The following is a 14,422-nucleotide window of genomic DNA, read 5'->3' on the forward strand; positions in this document are numbered from 1 at the left end:
CTGTATCACAAACTTTAAATTATGGACTCAATTTCTGTAAATGGTATAGGGCTGTTCAGATTATCTATTTCATACAGTTGAATCTGGGACTTTGGTTTTCCAGAAATTGTTCTATTTCTTCTAAATTTATGAACTTATGAGTTTATAACTTTCATAATATTCCCTTCTCTTTTCAATTTTCACAACTATAGTGATATTCTCTATTTCATTTTTGATATTTGTAATTTCTGTCTTCTCCTTTTTTATTTTTGTCAGTCTTAATACAGCCAGCATAAATTCGCTGGAAAAGTTCTTTAAAGAAATACCTTTTTGTTTCTTTGATTTTTTTCTCATTTTCTATTTTCAACTTTATTCATTTATGCTCTTATCTTCATTATTGTTTTTTCCTTCTCTTTGTTTTGGGTTTATTTTGCTTTTGTTCCTAAGTTCTGGAGGTGAGAGCTTAGATTGTCAACATGAGTCTTTCTCTCTTTCTTAAAGTACCCACTCAACACCATCAATTTCCCTCTGAGCATTTAGTTTATTTTCATTTTAGTGTCTTTTCCTCTTATTTTCATTTTAGTTTCACTCAAAGTTCCTTTAGAAACTTTTTAAAAACTTGGAAACTTTTTTTCCCAGCTTCAAGGAGGTGTGATTGACAAATAAAATCCACAGCTTTTTTTATAATTAAAACTTTTTTTAAATTAAAATCACCAATTTTGATAGTTGTATTTTCATTTAATTCAGCTCAAGTACTTATTTATTTACCTCGACACTTCTTTGACACAAGAATGATTTAGAAATGCATTTAATTTCCAGGTTTAGAAATTTTCCCGTTGTCTTTCTGTTACTGATCTCTTGTTTGATTCTCTTATGATAACACACTTGGTATGACTCAAGCATTTTAAATCGATTGATGTTGTTTAACGACCCAGGGTACGTTCTGTTTTGATGAATGTTCTTGTGATTAAAAAACAGTGCGTTCCATGGTGGTTGGGTGGGGCATGCTAAAAGTATGCATTAGGTGATGTTGGTTGTGTTCGGATCATCCCTCTTGCAGAGTTTCTGTCTAGCGTTCCATCGGTCGCTGAGAGAGGACTGTTGACATATTCAACTATAGTTATGGCTTCATTTATTTGTACTGTTGACTTTATCGGCTTTTGCATGACATCTTTTGCAGCTGTGTAGTTTGGTGCACACACATTTAAAATCAGCATGTCAGGGCGCCTGGGTGGCTCAGTTGGTTGAGCGTCTGGCTTTGGCTCAGGTCATGATCTCACGGTCTGTGAGTTCAAGCCCCGAATCGGGCTCTGTGCTGACAGCTCGGAGCCTGGAGCCTGTTTCAGATTCTGTGTCTCCCTCTCTCTGCCCCTCCCCCACTCACACTCTGTCTCTTTCTCTCTCTCTCTCTCCCTCAAAAATGAATAAATGTGAAAAAAAAATCAGTATGTCTTCCTGATGGATTCTTTTATTATTAGGTAGTACCTCTCCTTGCTTCTAGTAATTTCCTTGCCTCCGAAGTCAACTTTATCAGATATTAATATACCCTCTCTTGTTTTGCCTTTATTAACTTTGGCACAATATGCAATTTTTCATTCTTTTACTTTCAATGTACCTATGCCATTGAGTTTGATTCTAGTTGTTTACAAAAAGCGAAAATTTGGGTGAACTTTATTTACTCTGCCAATCTGTGTCTTCTGATTGGTACATTCAGACCATTTAATTTTAAGGTAATTATTGACAGGTTACGTCTTAAGTCTGCCTTTTATTATTATTTTTTCTGTGTGTTTCTTCTGGCTAATTTTTGTCTCTTTCTTTATTCTTGTGTTCCTGTGGATTACTTATCATTATGCAATGCATAACTCCATCTTGATTTTTTGAATGTATCTCTATATTTTTTGTAGTGGTTTCTCTAGGCGTGTATGTGTGTGTGTGTGTGTGTGTGTGTGTGTGTATAAAACTGGTGTAAACATCTTACCACTTTGAATTAACTGTAATCTTCACTACTATTTACGTTTCTTTTTTTTCCTTTTTAAATTTTTTTAATGTTTATTTTTGAGCAAGAAAGAGAGAGCACGAGCAGGAGAGGGTCAGAGAGAGAGGGAGACACAGAATCCGAAGCAGGCTCCAGGCTCTGAGCTGTCAGCACACAGCCCGACGCGGGGCTTGAACTCACAGACCATGAGATCACGACCTGAGCCGAAGTCGAACGCTTAACCGACTGATCCCCCCTCAGGCACCCCTCTATCTTACCCACTTTTAAATATTCACTGTCTCGAGTGTCACACAATGTTAATATTTTTGTTTCAGTCACTAATACGATTTACAAAATTAATCGGTTAAAGGTTAATCTACTGTATATAAAAGCAATCTACGTATTCATGTTTCTAATTGTTCTGTTATTCCTCCCTGATGCTCCAAGAATTCTCTTTTTTTAAAATTCTCTTTCTCTTTGAACAACATCGTTAACTAATTTTTAGGGTTAAGTCTGCTAGTGACACATTTAAAAAACTTTCCTTTACCTGATGATGATGTTCTATTTCCTCTTCATTCTTGAACTTTTTTTTTTTTTTTTTTTAGCTAGATGTAGAATTTCGTGTCGACAGTTCTTTTCTTTTACTGCCTAAAACCATCGTGTCACTCTTTTCTGGTCCGCCTGGTTTCAGAGGAGCTGTCCACCAACATTTGAATTGTTATTCCACTGTAGGTAATCCATCTTTTCTCCTGGACTGCCTTCAAGATTGTCCCTTGGTCTTCCATTTTTATAAATTCAGTTATGAGATTCCTCAGTGTGAATTTCTTTAGTTTAATACTGTTTGGGGGTGTGCTCGGCTTCTTTACTCTGAAATTTTGTGCGATTTGCCATAGTGGGCAGCTCCCCGCCATTATTTCTTCAAATGCTCTCAGTGCCTCTCCTGGGACTATGACACTAATGATGGCTTTTGTGGCGTTGCTCTGCAGGTTGACTCTGTGCTGGCTGGTGCTCAGAATGGGATGATCATAGACTCTGTCTTCTGTCCTGTCCACATGAATGTAGATCGACCTCACACAATTTTTACATTGCTGTTATTGCGATGTGCAGTTTACAATTTCTACTTAGTTCTTTTCCGTAATTGTTATTTCTTTACTATCGTATTATTTTCAAGAAATACAAGTTTGGGAAATTTCTGATAGTTTTTTTTTCCCCCAAATATGTGTCCCTGTTTTCCTTTGGGTACTCAAATCACAAATATATTTAGGTCCTTGAGTTGTTCCACAGTTCAGTGATGCCTGGATGTTTTTTCTGGACTGTTTCCCTCCGCATGTCATTTTGGATGGTTTCCACTGCTATGCGTTCAGTTTCACTCATCTTGAATTTCGCTACAAACAAGGAAGTTTTGTAATGTCTTTGTCCACTTATTCTGACAAATGTTTCATTTGTAGGTTAGTCTCAATGTATTGCTTTTTTTAAGTTTATTTATTTTGAGAGAGAGAGAGCGAGCACACAAGCAGAGGAGGGGCAAAGAGAGAGGGAGAGTGAGAGGATCCCAAGTAGGCTCTGTGTTGTCAGTGCAGATCAACGCGGGGCTTAATGTATTCTTTTTTCTCTTCATCGTATTTCCTATTTTCTGCATTTTGATAGGGCTAGTAATCATTTCTTCGTTGGTAGATACTGTGAATGTTACCATGTTGGATGGTAGATTTTTTTTTTTGTAATTTTATAAATATTGTTAAATTTTACTCTAAGACTCAGTTAACTTATTTGGGTATAGTTTGACCCTTTTAATGTTTGCTTTTAAGCTGTGTTAGGAAAGATCTGCATTTGGTTGAGGACTAATTATAATCCGCTCTTGGACCAATAATCTTCTGGGTAACCTACTCGAAGCTTCTGTTGGAAACACGGGCTATTCCTTGCCTTGTGTTTTCTCTGGCCATTTTTCTCTTTCATCCATTCCTTTGGTCCTTTTCTTGGTTCGGAATTAGCTTTTTTCACACATTCTAGTTATTGTGAACACAAACTTTTTCTAGCCCTGTGTCAGCTCTGTAACTAAAGATCGTTCTGACACCGACCTCAGCCGATGTCTTCATGTGCGTGCACTGAGCAGAACTCGGCAGACAACTTGGAGGAAGTTCTGCACATGTCCAAAGCACTCTGGCTCCGCAGGGTTCCCTCTCCCAATACTCTGCTTCGTGAGCTCGATCCACTTAGCTTTATTAGACTGTCACCTCTGCCTTCTCCATGCAAAGTATGTGCTGTACCCTCCCTGGGTTCTGCTGTCTGTGAGGTGTCCCCAAAATGCTGCAGGCAGTACACTGGGGCCATCACTTCCCTCCCCTCATCTCTCTCGTCCACTTTCATGCATCAACACTCTGCCTCATGGTAAATGTCTGAATGCCAGTGTTTTGGGCTGGGTCTGTGTCACCATCACCATCACCATCAGTGTCATCATTAAGATTCTTCCAGGTGGGAGAGTGAATCCATTCTCTCCTCTTGGTTGAAAGCGGTACTGTCCTCATTCGTAGTGTTTTCATCAAGTTGCATTCGTCGTCAACTGCATTGATCGTTAACCACATTGATCGTCAACCTCATTGATCATCAACTGCATTCATCATCAACCACATTAATCGTCAACTGCATTCATGAGTGCTCATATTGTCCAATATTTGTCCAACAAAGTTTCTTGATATGGGTGCCAATGTCATTTTGATTGATTCTTTGTTTCACAGAATTGTATTTCCTGCCTCAGGCTGGTCATCAGTCGTTTCTCAAGTGCCGTGAGTTTTGATTCAGAACTTCAGAAGTTATAAACGAAATCTGTTATTTTAAATACTGTGTTGCCTTGAGAAATTCACTTAAATAATCTCAGTCCGATTTCCCCTTCAGTTAAGCCAATAACCTCTTGTCTTGCTGTGTGGTTGTGAAAGAGAACAAAATGAGATATGAAGTATATAATAAGTCCTGAGAGAAATTCTGATATTTAATATATTCTTAAAACTCATTTTATATGTATATGCTTGTGTGTGTGTGTGTGTGTGTGTACGCACATATTTCAGAGATGAGGCTATGTTTCATTAATTATAAGAATCAATGTGGGGTTTTCTTTTGCCACTGGAGTTTTAATTGTCCAATTGCACCAACAATTATTTACAAAAAAATATATCTTTTTCTCACTTAAAGAAACTTCTCAGGTGCCTTTCTTTATTCTTTCGTTTTTTGCATTCAGATAAGTAGGCACATGATGAATGGTGTCTGCATTCACTGAACATAATGCGCATTAATCTCAGAGTCTGCTGGGTTATTAGTGTTGTGTCAATATATCAAACTCCAACATCCATCTGCCCATCAGAATGTATTACACACTTCACAGCACTTGAGACAGGAAACCAATATCAGGTGACAGGGTATCAGGGCATCTTTAATGTCTGACATAATTCTTTCTCTGCCACTTAATTATGTTAGGAATCTTTTTTATCCCTTTCTTGGGGCTTAATAAATTGAAAATCATTAATAGTTCATATACAGCCTATCCATTGTTTATTTCTTTGATTTTCAGAATAATGTTGAGCAAAATTTCTTCACTCAAAACCGGTTTCTGAGTAGAAAATTATTATCCAGTATATCTGTACTTGGGTTCTTAAAATGTCTGTTCAAAGCTCCAAAGAATGATGAGAAGAAAGAAATAAAGAATGAAAAGAATTTCCACAGAAGTGAAAACAAACAAACAAACAAACAAACACTTTAAGTCCAGTTTAACACCCAGTGTGCTCAGTTATGTGCGTTTTGCTGGGCACAGGAGGATTGTGGTAAAGACTGGAGAGCAATTGGTCAGAGGTCACACATGCTTCATAACAAGGTGGGAGAATGAAGCTAAGGTAGTGAATTTTCTCTGTTCGTCTCCTTTTCTCCTTACTCTTCCAGCCCTAATAGACACTCAATAAAATTCCAAACAGGTTCATAGCGATGGGGTCTTTGCCAAAGGCGTCCCTGGGACATGCTATGTAGCCCTCTCGGCAGACGCAGTTAGGGACCCGATAGTAAGAGCAGGACGGGACACGCAGAGGAGGCGAGGAAGAACGGGGAACAACACTGAACAGGACTGAACACTGAAGAGGGAACAGGTAGCTCCATCTTTGCTGGAACCTCATTGGGCACATGTGTCATCATTTTACAAATGAAAAGACTCGTGTGGAGAACCTCAAAACCAGACAAGATGGTCTGGAATTGGTTGTTTCCTCCCTCTCCTCACAAATAAAAGGGTCGGAAATAACACAAGAGGTCTGAAACAGTAGCAGAGGACCTCGAGTCGAACCGAAGAGGATGAGCTAGACCCAGCATTTCCTGACCCCCCAACATAGTGAAATACGGTGGCCCAAGTAGCTCATCCTTTTCCTGGTTCAAAAAGGGGGCCCACTGACAACACTGGGCAAGCCTGATGAACCTGCCAGAAAGAAGTGGTCACTGACCCTCACCCTGAGACATTGGGGGGGGGGAGCAGCCCCATAAGGGGGACCTGCCATCGTGTCATGGAAGGATTTGAAAGTGTGGCAATAGCTACTACTCAAAGTAATTAACAGAATGAAACAACAATTGTATTGAATCAACAGATCACCATTGAACAACAGGGCATCTCAGGAGGACGACCGAATTCATAACTAGAGTCTCTAAAGGAGGGGCACAAATATGACAAGAAATCATGGCTGAGATTTTTCCGAAGTTTGTCAAAGACTGTAAATCCCAGGGGCAGGAAGCACGTAGGACATAAGTAAACCTTCAGAGAGAAGGTAATAATGACACCAAGTAGCATCAAAATCAAATTCCTTCAAACCCATGATAAAGAGAAAGCCTTACAATCAGGCAGAGGATAAAAGGCACATTATGCTCAGAGGTACAAAGGCTGGAGAATAGAAACAGACTTCTCACCGCGGATGATTCAAGACAACAGACTTTAAAGGCACTGAAAGAAAGGTGGGTCACACTGGAATCTGGCACCCAGTCACACGCCTTTCAAAAAGCAGAGGGAAACAAAGACTTTGCAGACCTACAAAGGCTGAGATTTCATTACCTGTCAGTTGTGCTAAAATGATCGCAAGCAATCCTCAGGAAAGAACCACGTTTATCCTGCATGGAAATTAGGATTTAAATAACGCTGCGAATGGCAATTATGTGAGGAAATGAAAACATTATGAAAACATTATTTCTGATTTTCAAAATCTCCTCTAACATGGGACAAGGGGTGGGGGGGGCCAGGGTGGCTCGGTGGGTTGAGTGACCGAGGTCAGCTAAGGTCACGATCTCACAGTTGATGAGTTCAAGCCCTGCGTCAGGCTCTGTGCTGACAGCTCAGAGCCCGGAGACTGCTTCAGATCCTTTGTCTCCCTCTCTCTCTGCCCCTTCCTAGCTCGCTCTCCCTCTCACTCAAAAATAAATTAACATTAAAAATAAAGTAAGAGATAACCAGTTATTGTATGTATGTATATATGTATTTCTTTATTTAAAATTTTTTTTAATGTTTATTTATTTCTGAGACAGAGAGAGACAGAGCATAAGTGGGGGAGGGGCAGAGCAAGAGAGGGAGACACAGAATCCAAAGCAGGCTCCAGGCTCTGAGCTGTCAGCACAGAGCCCGACGCGGGGCTCGAACTCACAAACCGTGAGATCATGACCTGAGCTGAAGTCGGTCACTCAACCGACTGAGCCACCCAGCTGCCCCTATTTCTTTATTTTTTAAATGTCTACTTATTTATTTATTTATTTATTTATTTTTGAGAGAGAGAGAGAGAGAGAGAGAGCACAAGTGAGGGAGGGACACAGAGAGACACAGAATCTGAAGCAGGCACCAGGCTCCGAGCTGTCATGATGTAATTATTTTTATAACCAGTTATTTAAAGGAAATAAAAAAGTAATGCATTTGATATATGTAATATACATAGAAATGTACAAAACATTAGGGTGAATATTTGGGGAGGAGAAACAAAATCATTTCACAATTCCTAGAAGTACATAAGGAAATATAATATTGCGTGAAAGTAGACTGTAGTTAAGTTAGACGCGTATACTATAAACCCTAAAACAACCAGTGAAGCAGCTAACTAAAAAGCAATAGCCAGTACACCAAAAAAAAGAAGGTAAAACGTCATCACAAAAAACTTGATTACCCAAAGAAAGAAAGGAAAGAAGAAAAGGGAACAAATCACTTGTGTCAGTAATCACACTGAATACACATATTATCCCTTTTTTAAGTTTATTTATTTTGAGAAAGAGAGAGAGCATGTCCTTGTGGGTAGGGGGAGAGGCAAAAAGAGAAGAAGAGAGAGAGACTCTCAAGCAGGCTCCACACTGTCGGCACAGAGCCCGATATGGTGCTCAAACTCAAGAATCATGAGATCGTGACATGAGCTGAAATCAAGAGCCGGGTGGATGACCAACTGACTGAGCCACCCAGGAGCCGCAAATACAAATATTATCTAAACACTAGATTAATAATCAGAGATGTTCACATTGGATGAAGGTAGGATTTGACTATATGCTGCTTGTAGAAAATCAACTTTAGATATAAAGACCCAGAGAAGTTAAAAATTGAATGACTCAAAAGTATATACCATCTGAACCCGAATCTAAAGAGGTGTAGAGTTCTAATTTTTTCTATTGTAGAGACAGATAGAGCGGGGGAAAGAGACAGAGGAAGAGAGAGAATCTTAGGCAGTCTCCATGCTCAGCATGGAGCCCAATGGGGGGCTTGATCCCCTGACCCTGGAATCATGACCTGCATCAAAATCAGGAGTTGGATGCTCAACCGACTGAGCCACCCAGGCACCCCACGAGTTCTGGCATGATTAAGGGAGAAAATTACTTTTAGAGAAAAGAATATTGCCAAGAATAAAGTGGGTCATTTTTTAAGGAAAACAGGGTCAGTTTGTCATGAGGACATAATCATAAATGTGCGTTCACCTAGTAACAGAGTTCAAAACACATGAAATGAAGTCTGATAAAAATGGTCGTAAGGAGACGAATCCATTTTGTTCCTTAAGAACAATCCACTTATAGTTGTGTGTTTCAACAGCAAGAGAGAGAAAATAAATAAGAATACAGAATGACCTAATAGACAATCATGCAGCGATGTTTTCAAAAACAGAATAATGCATATTCTGTTAATGTCCCGCTAGGACATTTTCCAAGATAGCCAATATTCTAGGCCATAAAACCAAAATCTGTATTTATCAGGGTTCTCCCAGAGAAATAGAATTGTGTGTGTGTGTGTGTGTACTGAGAGCGGTGGGAGAGAGAGAGGGAGATTTTAAAGAATTGGCTTAGGTAGCTGTGGGGGCTGCAAATCTCTAATCTGAAGTGCTGTTTGAAACCCCGAAAAGAACTGATTTGGTAACTCGGGCTAAAAGCAGGCTGGAGCTCGAATCAACAATTGGAATAAAATTCTAATCACACAAATTATGTTCTCTGATCACTATGAAATTACATTGTAACTCAACAAAAGAAACTTATCTAGACAATCCTCAATATTTATAAACAAACTATAACATGGATCTAAGAATGTACTCAGAGGAAAATTACCAAGGAGTTAAGCTGAAAGAAAAGGGAAATACAACATATCAAAAGTGTGGGGCAGAGTTGAAGCAGCACAAAAAACGAAACGTTTGAATGACTACCCGAGAAAAGGAGAATCAATGATCTTAGCTACCAACTCAAGAAACAAACACAAGTAAACCAGATTAAACACCATGTAAGAAGCAGATAAGAAATAATAAAGATCAGAGAAGAAATCAATGAAAGAGTAAACAGAGGAACAATAAAGAAAATTAATGGAACAAAAAGATGATACTTTCAGGAGGTAAATAAAATTGATAAAAACCCCAGGTAGACATCCGAAGAAAATACTATTTCTGAAGAAATAGTCAATATAAAAACTGAGAACTTTGGCATCACTATAGGTTTTACAGATGTTAAAAGAACAATAAAGAACTATCATAAACAATTTGTCAGTAATAAATTCAGCAACTTAGTTGAAATGAATACATCCCTTAAAAACACAAATATCCAAGCCTCACTCAAGAAGAAACTGAAAACTTAAAAGGAACTATATTAAAAAAAGAAAGCTGTTTGTGATTAATAACCTTCCAACAAAGAAAACTCTACACAAAGATGGCTTTCTTGGTGAATTATACATAATACCTAAGGAAATGATAATATGAGTTTTATGCAAAATGTTCCTGAAACTTAGAAAGAATGAATACTCCCAAATTTACTCTATGAAGCCTGCATCATCTGAACAGAAATATAAGGGAAAAATATAAGAAAAAAGTTCTGTATATTATTATCTCTCATGCACAGATATGTGCAAAAGTCTTAGCAAATCAAACCAACTGAGTGGGATTAATCCCAGGAATGCAAGGTACATTTAATATTTTTAAATCAACTGATGTAATTCATCATGTGAGTAATCTAAAAAGGAAAACAAAGCAACCATTTCACGAGTTAGAGAAAAAAGGTAAAAATACCCAGCATCAATTCCTGATTTTATAAAACTTCAGAAATGTGGGAGTCTAAGCATATTTTGTCAACCTGCTAAAAGGCATCTCTGAAACGTCTGTGGCTAATGTACCAAATGGTAAAAAATTTAGTGCTTCCCCCTTAAGATCACAATGTGTCATGCTCCTAAGACTTTTATTGAACATTGTGCTATAGACTCCAGCTGGTACAGTAAGGAAAATAAATAAAATCACAGCTGATGTGAGCATCTATGGAGAAAAACTCCCTAAATCTACAAAAATGCTACTCAAACAAATAAATCATTTTAACAATGCTAGCTGCGTATTATAAAACCATTACAAAATATTAGACAAATTAAAGAACATCTAAATAAAAGGAAAGATATACCGTGTGTTCATAGACTGGAAAATTCATTAGTGTTGTGGTGTTAGCTCTCTCAAAATTAATGAGCAAATTCAATGTAATGCAGATTAAACCCTCAGCAGGCTTCTTTGCAGAAACTGATAAGAGTATTTAAAAATCCCCCAGGAAGGGGCACCTGGGTGGCTTAGTCGATTAACTCCAACACTTGATTTTGGCTCAGGTCATGATCTCATGGTTAGTGAGATCGAGCCCCACATCGGGCCCGACGCTGACAATGCAGAGCCTGCTTGGGGTTGTCAATCTCCCTCTCTGCCCCTTCCCTGCTCGGTTTCTCTCTCTCTCTCAAAATAAATAAATAAATAAATAAATAAATAAATAAATAAATAAAGTTAATTTAAAAATCTTTTTAAAAGTAGAAGAAAAAATTCCCACAGGAAAGGCAAAACTAATTTGATAAAGAAAACCAGAGCTGAAAGAGGTATCTTTTGTGATTTCAAGATTTCCTGTAGAGCTCAAGTGACCAAGAGAGTGTGGCATGGACGTAAAGAGAGACAATAGCTCAACAGAACAGAGTAGTTGGTATAAAACCCGTGAGCACACATATGGTCAACTGATTTTCAAGAAAGGTGCAAAATCAGGGGTGCCTGGGTGGCTCAGCTGGTCAAGTGGCCGACTCCGGCTCAGGTCATGATCTCACGGTTCATGGGTTCGAGCCCCACGTCAGGCTCTGTGCTGACAGCTCGGAGCCTGGAGCCTGCTTCAGATCCTGTGTCTCCCCCTGTCTCTGCCCCTTCCCGGCTTATGCTCTGTTTCTCTGTGTCACTCTCAAAAATAAATTTTAAATAAAAAAAAAATAAAAGAATTAAAAAAAAAAGAAAGGTGCAAAATGAAATGATACCAAATCAAGTTTCATGTTCTTGACAAATGGTGCAGGAACAGTTGATTCGATCTGGGATACGAAGTGGGCTGTACCTCTTACCGGACAACATATGCAAAAATTAACCAGTAGCCTTGGATTACAGAGATAAATGTAAGCATTGAAGCTTCAGCCCTTCTATAAAAATTAGGAAAAAAACCTTCACGACTTAGGATTCAGCAAATTTACCTCTCTTTATATACAAAAGCAAAATCTGTGTAAAAAAAAAAAAAAAGAAAAACCGAAAAGGTAAATGTATTCCCATGGTAATGCACAGTGTGAGGCTGTCCTTCATTCCTCTACCTGCAGGGCTCAAGAGAGTGTACATGGTCTTGGACAGAGACCGTCCCTTTGCACATCATAGTTGACAGTCAAAAGATTGCCTGTTTCACCAACTGACCCCTCATCTGTCTGCCTGGAGGCCTCGGAGGGAAGTTGAGGTCCAGAGGGAGCCATCGTTGTTGCGGAACGCACCTGTCCGCAGGCCCCCATGCCTCCCTGAACAGGAGCCAATTCTGAACCGTTCTCAATTGTTACAGTCTGGAAACAGGGAGAGTTAGGGCGTCCCCCAGAAAAAGAAAGCAGAGGCAGAGGCTTTCGGGACACAAAAGAAGTCATCGGAGGTCCCTGGCTATTTTTGAGATCTATGCCCGCCTGGCACACTACTTGAAGAACCTCCCAGGGAGTTTTGGGTAAGGAATGGAGAAGCCTCGGGAGTTAAGGATTTTAAGGAGATCAAGGGATTGCACTAACCGTCTCTACCAGGCCGGGAAATAACCTAACGTATCAGAGACAGTAAGTCAGTGGTAAAAGACCCATTTAAAAAAATTTTTTTATCTTTATTTATTTTTGAGAGAGAGAGAGAGAGAGAGAGGGAGAGAGGATGGGGGAGGGGCAGAAGAAGGGGGAGACACAGAATCGGAAGGCTGAAGTCGGAGGCTCAACTGACTGAGCCACCCAGGTGCCCCAGCCCAGTGCTGTTTGAAAAGTCGACAACGACCGTGGTGTATGTTAACATTCCAGAGTCCTTTTTGCAAGATTTAAACCCCTTTGAGCGCCCGAACATTGGACCCACTGGAGCCAGAGAACCGATGGTACCGAGCCTTGCTGGCCTGTGATTTCACTCAACGAGGACCTGGACTCTGTCAACGTAACATAACCTTTGCGTCAGTTCCCAGATATACGCACACCCGTAGCTTAAAACTTCCCCACTTTTGTTGTTTGGGGAATCGCTGCTTTGGAAGTTGGTCCCCAAGGTGATCTACTTCTTAGCAGCAGCAAATACAGACTGTTTTGTGTGACAACGTCTGCTGTACTCTCCACCTGTTACTTTGGCAAGGCTCGAACTCACGTCAGTCTGGTTACAACCACCGCGGTCTGCACGGAGCCACTCGGATCCAATTCAGCACACACCCTTCAGTCCTTGTCCGTGAACAGAAGATGCCCAGGACCCCTGGACCCTCCTTCCTTCTCCAGGCCTACCCTCCCCTGGAGTCTGCATATCACCCCTTCCTCAGTCCCTACCCATCTCCTAAAATCTTTCCACTCCGGAACTCAGGGCGAACACTTTCCTGTGTCCTTCAACTCAGATTTAGACAATGCTTTCACTTTCTAGCTCCAAGGAAATCATCTCTCCCTGTAGGACCCCGACCTGGGGCTTGATCTCAGGACCCTGAGATCATGACCTGAGCCGAAGTCAAGGATCAGACGCTTAACAGACCAAGCCACCCAGGCGCCCCTAAAAGCGAGCTATTCTTGATCCCATGTCCAACTTCGAGCCACTGCTCTATTTTTTTTAATTTGTCTTAGAGCACGAGTAGACAAAGCTGTCTCCACAGGTTCAGTTCTTCTCCTCCAATTTTCATTTGAGCCCATTTTTGCCTCCCTCACTTCACAAACGCTGCCTTTATCACGTCCAACTATATGCTGATGCCTCTGAAAATTGCATTTTCAGCTCTCACCTCTACCTTGAACGCTAGCTTTCCAAATCCTATTGTCACACTGAAGCTCCAGGGGGAGTTGGGTCAGAGTCTCAAAATGAGCTCCCGATACGGCCACAGCCTTTTCCGCTGATGGCACGTCCATCTTTATAGCTGCTCACTACACATTTTGACCCAGCTTCCTTCCCAGCATCTCATCTGGGCCACCGGGAAACCCGGTTCAACTCTAACTTTGAGGAGGTCGGGAACCTACCCACCGAAGATCCCCCCACACCTCACGGATCCAAACCACTTTTAAAGTCTGCTCAACCACCGCCCTATTTCTCTTGGCTCTAGTCACACCTGCTCTGGCCCCAGCCCACTTCGGGCACGCTCTCTTTCCCTGTGCACACCAACCTCTAGGGCCCAAACTCTGGGTAAAGTTCCATTTCTTTTCTCCCCAAAGACTGGCAAATCTCAATATTATATAAACACTACCTACCTGGGATCTGACTAATGAAGTCCAATTCCAAAAAAGGGAAGCAACAATTGTAAGATGAAAGGAAAAGCAACCTTCTTGCATCCCCCTCGCCCCGGGTTCGCTGTGTCTGCTTTAAGCACCGGTAGCCGCCGAAATGCTGTTGCACTGAATTATTTTATGAAATTACCTACTTTCTCAAAGGGCATGTTCATTTGAACAAAAGGACTGTATTTTCTTTTGTGATTTCCCCCAGTGCCTCGCGGAGCAATGGATAAACAGAA

The sequence above is a fragment of the Neofelis nebulosa genome, chromosome 4 (assembly GCF_028018385.1).
Source record: "Neofelis nebulosa isolate mNeoNeb1 chromosome 4, mNeoNeb1.pri, whole genome shotgun sequence".
Classification (NCBI taxonomy): domain Eukaryota; kingdom Metazoa; phylum Chordata; class Mammalia; order Carnivora; family Felidae; genus Neofelis; species Neofelis nebulosa.